At 45.6% G+C, this 5,000-nt stretch overlaps 1 protein-coding gene across 6 annotated transcripts in view; it reads left to right on the top strand.

Moving 5' to 3' along the window:
- The window catches only part of LOC123520209 (cGMP-dependent protein kinase, isozyme 2 forms cD4/T1/T3A/T3B-like), a 649,267-nt gene that overhangs the window by 628,990 nt on the left and 15,277 nt on the right, over positions 1-5,000 (top strand). The window lies entirely within an intron of this gene.

Below are 5,000 nucleotides of genomic sequence, written 5' to 3'. Positions count from 1 at the left end.
CTTCCTCCCTTTTCCCTTGCTTCTCCTCGTATCTTTCCCTTAGTGGTGGTGGTGGTGGTGGTGGTGATGTAAGATGAGTGAAGCGGTGATGTGGTGATTGATGATGTGGTTGTGGTGGTAGTGCGGTTGTGATGCTCTTTTTTTTTTTTTTTTTTTAAGGGCAGTCACGTTCCTAGCGGTTGTGGTGACTTGAAACGTAATATGAGTTGGTGATTTTTTGATAAATGTCTGTAAGAGAAGGAGATATGAGTGGCAATTTTTCACTTTGCTGTAACGTGTTTTTCCAGACAGCCGCTCAGTCATTCAATCCGCCATTTGTTCATTCATACATTCATTCATTCATTCATTCAGTCAGTCAGTCAGTCAGTCAGTCAGTCAGTCAGTGAACACGCACAGTGTTTTTCATGAAATCGTTTATTCGTTCAGACTGGGAAGGCTTGTATTCAGTCATTCAGTAGATCTGCCTCGCAATTGGTCATTCAGTTTGTCAGTCATTCAATCTGTCTTATTCAGTCAGTCAATCGGTCATTCAGTCTATCACTCAGCCAGTCAGTTATTCAGCAAACATCCGCAAGAAGAGTAAATATAAGCATAAGATTTTCCTTTGCATGCAACTTTCTCTTCTTGCATTCAGTCAGTCAGTAAGTACACCATCATTGGCCTGAAGGTCAATACAATCACTCAGTCTATTAGCATAAAGCATTCTCCTGAAAGTCATGATCCCTTGAGCACACCAAAGGGCCTCGGCTATTTGCTTCTCACTCCCACGTCTCGTGCTGTGCGTGTTCTCTCTCCTCCTGCAGCTTCCTTTTGCCGCCTGGAGGAAAGTCTAGCGAAGTCATAATTACGCAGACGTCCTCGGCCCCTTCTCTTGGAAATTACCCGTACTTCACCTTGCCTCATGACCTCAATTATGAGCCGCATAATCATATCACCCGTTTTCATAAGTTGCGTGTCATGAAAGGCAGTCGTCCCTCTTAACTCGACTAGTACTTCACCTTGCTTTATGACCCAAATTATGGCCTGTTTAATAATATTGCCAATTTCATAAGCAGTATGTGGTGAAAGGTAATACTAGCTGTAAACGTAACCGTGAAATGGGATTATCAAAATAGTATATATCAATGCCATCATAAAATGTAAGTGGGAAAATAGATAATGCAGTACAGAAGATTCTTATCATCCCCGTTTTATGAGTTCCAAGGAATGAGAGATGATATGTATAAACTCAAGTCTTTAAATGAATCATCAAAGCCTACATGAACGTCATCATGAGGCTGGTAACAATGTAGGGTATAAATAGTAAAAAAAAAAAAAAAAAGTATAAGCAAACGAGCAATAAAATATGAAGTATAAATTTAGCAGTGTGAGATAAGGCGCCAAAGTTAGCAGACGACCAAATAAGCCAGCAAAGTGAGAGGCGGACAGGGAATCAGGAAGGCATATCTAAGCAGGTTGTCACGCCCCATACACCACCTGGTGATGCGAGGCGAGGCAGGCATCTGGTACCCGTTAGACACGTATCCAGAAACGCTTTACTCTCACTACCACAACCATTTTCAAAGCCAATAAACAAGATTTGCTGGATTCTTTAGAGTGTTTCTCATACTAATAATGAAGAAATGCTATTAATCTGTCACTAGAATCATTAAAATGCTCGTTAAAATCAGTGTAACTTGAACTGCAGCCTTATGAAAGTAGTGGAGCTGCGGCCAGAAGTGTTGCAGAATAAGATCCATGAACTGAACGCTCCTTATGTCGCTTACCTGCATGTCGCTCCCTCGCGGCGAATTATTGTCACCATAAATATGCGTGAAGCTCAATGAAATGTGTGGAAGGTGAGCTGCGAGGTGTGTGTGTGTGTGTGTGTGTGTGTGTGTGTGTGTGTGTGTGTGTGTGAAGTATGATAGGTATTTAGCACTCTAGTATCACTTTTTCTTCCCCTTGCTCTCCTTTTTCTGTCCCTTCCAGTTCTGTCTCCTCCTCCTCCTCCTCCTCCTCCTCCTCCTCCTCCTCCTCCTCCTCCTCCTCCTCCTCCTCCTCCTCCTCCTCCTCCTCCTCCTCCTCCAGCAGACCACGCCCATTATCCCAACCACCACACCCGGTCACATGAACACCTCTTAATCTACTCGCCCCCCCCCCTCGCCCTCACTGTCCCTCAGCCCGTCGCGCGATCACATGGGCACTGCGTGTTGACACCTCAGCCTTGGCGGCGACCACTGTTACTGCCCCCGAGTGACCACCACCACCGCCGCCACCGCCATATAAGACAGACCAAAACTCGCTTGACGATCTAGTGCGGCGACCAGTGGAGTAATAAATTTATCCACTCCCTCCTCTCCTGCCTCCCTCCCTCCCTATCTCCTCCTCCTCCTCCTCCTCTTCAGACAGTAGCAGCAAAGGTCTTACCCTCCCCCCTCCCTAACCACTTTACTAACTTCAGGTAGTAGATCTGGTGGGTATTTCCCTTTTCACCTGAATGAGTAACATACACTACCTTGTACTACGCGCGCCCACACGCGCGCGCGCACACACACACACACACACACACACACACACACACACACACACACACACACACACACACACACACACACACACACACACACACACACACACACACACACAGACACACACACACACAGGAGAGAGAGAGAGAGAGAGAGAGAGAGAGAGAGAGAGAGAGAATGTTGCCCTCTGACATACACCAATATGTAATCATAATAATAATGATAAAAATAAGAGTAAGTCCTCGCTGCTAAACGCTCTAATAATAAACCACGCGGATAAAAAAAGAAAGCAGTTTTGTAATCGACCCCAGTTTCCCGCTCAAAAACTGGACTTACTGAGGGATTAGGGAGAAAGGGTGAGAGAAAGGAAGGAAAATGGAGAAAGGGAGGGAAAGAGAAATCGTCAGTATACCCGGCTTCTTCCCTTAACCCCTTCCCTTCCTCATCTACCATTCCCCTTCCACGAATCATAATTTCCTTCCAATCCTTCGTTTTCCTCTCACTTCCCCTTACCTGAACGTGTAATCCTTTCCCTCCCAGCCTCTCCTTGGTCATAATTTCCTTCTAACACAACTTCCCTCTTACAGTCTTTCCCCTCCTCTTCCCTCCCCTCCTTGTCCCCTCGAGGCGAGCAGAGACGCGCCGCCTAATGCCACTCGACCACCTTTGCTGTCCGAATGTAGCGAGTGAAAGGTCAGCAGATAGCCTTAGTGGGGGCGCGCGGCATGGGGGAGGGACAGGCCGAGGCAGAAGGGGTGTTTGTTGCGTGCTTGGCGAGGCAGAGGATCGACTCTCCGTCACGCCAAAGGAAGCACTGTCTTGATGCTTGAGATTCCTGTAGTGTTTCACGTGCTTGTTTTGTTTATGGTTGTGTTTGGTGGGCGTCGCTGCATTGCATTGGGTGGGCGGGGAAGGGAAGGCAAGGGAAGGGAAGGAGGTGCACATATTTGCTCCATGCTGGTGTGTGTGTGTGTGTGTGTGTGTGTGTGTGTGTGTGTGTGTGTGTGTAACTGGAAGAGTGAATTACTGATTGTCTGACTGGTTAACTGATCGACTGGTTGTTTGGCCGGCTTGCTGATTGGCTGGCTGGCTTGTTGGCTGGCTGGTTTAACTGAGGAGGCCTTGCGTGTGTACTACAATTTGTGGAGGGAAGAGGAAGCATATAATTAACTTGACCGTAAATTGAATTCTTCCCCCTTCCCTTCCCCTTCCTTTCCTTCCTTGTCTTGCGTTGCTTTACCTGCCTTTTTGTTTTTATTTGCACAAGTAGAGGCCGAGTAAAGGTTAACATAATTAAAAAAAGATTAATCATCGTTCGCTGTAACACGGTGTAATCTTCCTTCATTTACCGAACGTGGAGTGGTTGGTCTTTTTATTGGGTGTTGCTTACCTTGTTTACTTGACCTGGGCTGTGATTGACCACCCTTGGAACCTAAGGAAAGAGGCGCGTGAAAAGGCTATTGTTTCGTCTTCCAGTCGAAGAAAATGTGATTATTTGCATTGGTTCGAAATTATTGTCTGTGCGAGATACTGTCCTGTGTTTGTGGGAGTCAGTACGGATAACAGTAACACTTGGTGATAAAATAATTTGTGGTGGTGAAACTAGGAGCAATGGTAATCGTCGACGTACTAGTAGTAGCAGTGTTTATGTTGGTATTAATAGCAGTAAAATATGCATTTGTAGCTATGTAATGTTTCGGGATGGTGATGATAATGGTAGTAGTAATACTTTAACTACTATTGTGGTAATAGACATAATAGTAATAGTAAGTAAAGTACCAGTTTTTGTCATGTGCGTAAAAGTAATAATAGTTTTAGATATAATGGCATTCATTCTCACGTGGTGCTGACGTTGGTGCTACCGTAAGGAACCTTTTACTGTGCTGACAAGTGACCCATGACGCCCTTGAATTGGATCCTCCACCAGCGGCATGTTAGTCCGCTTGTCTGCTCGTGTGAAATGTCCGCAAGAATTTCGAATATACTCATATGTTCGTGGCCAACCAGCAGGGAATATTCGTTACGTCACTATCTCGGAAGCTCATTTGAATAGCGTACCTTGCCAGCGTGATGTGTGGGAGATAGCGACCAGCTCCTCTCTGTGTCTGGTTATTGGTAAAGTATTCAGTTTCACTTACATGTATTGTCTGCTATGAGGAGACGTAGAGAGTGAGAAATAGCGTCGCTGGATCTAGTAGTAATAGTAGATGTAGTTGTTGTTATAGTAGTAGCCTAAGAAATAGTATTATCTGTAATAGTAGTAGTTGTCGTTGTTGTTGCTGTTATTGTAGTTGTAGTTGTTGTAGTTGTAAGTAGCAGCAGCAATTATAGACGTGGAACTATGTCGTTGCGGTGACGTCAATAACGGTCAAATTATTTTTTTCTGGACTTCCTCACCTTTTCGGAGAGTGGAAGAGGGAGGGACGGAGGGAGGGAGGCAGGCAGGATTGTGGTGAACGAAGGCGAGGCGAGGGACAGGGAGCGAGGAGC

This window comes from Portunus trituberculatus, chromosome 46, assembly GCF_017591435.1.
Source record: "Portunus trituberculatus isolate SZX2019 chromosome 46, ASM1759143v1, whole genome shotgun sequence".
Taxonomy (NCBI): Eukaryota; Metazoa; Arthropoda; class Malacostraca; order Decapoda; family Portunidae; genus Portunus; species Portunus trituberculatus.
The sequence above is the reverse complement of the archived record's forward strand: the minus strand, read 5'-3'. Positions and strand labels throughout refer to the sequence as shown.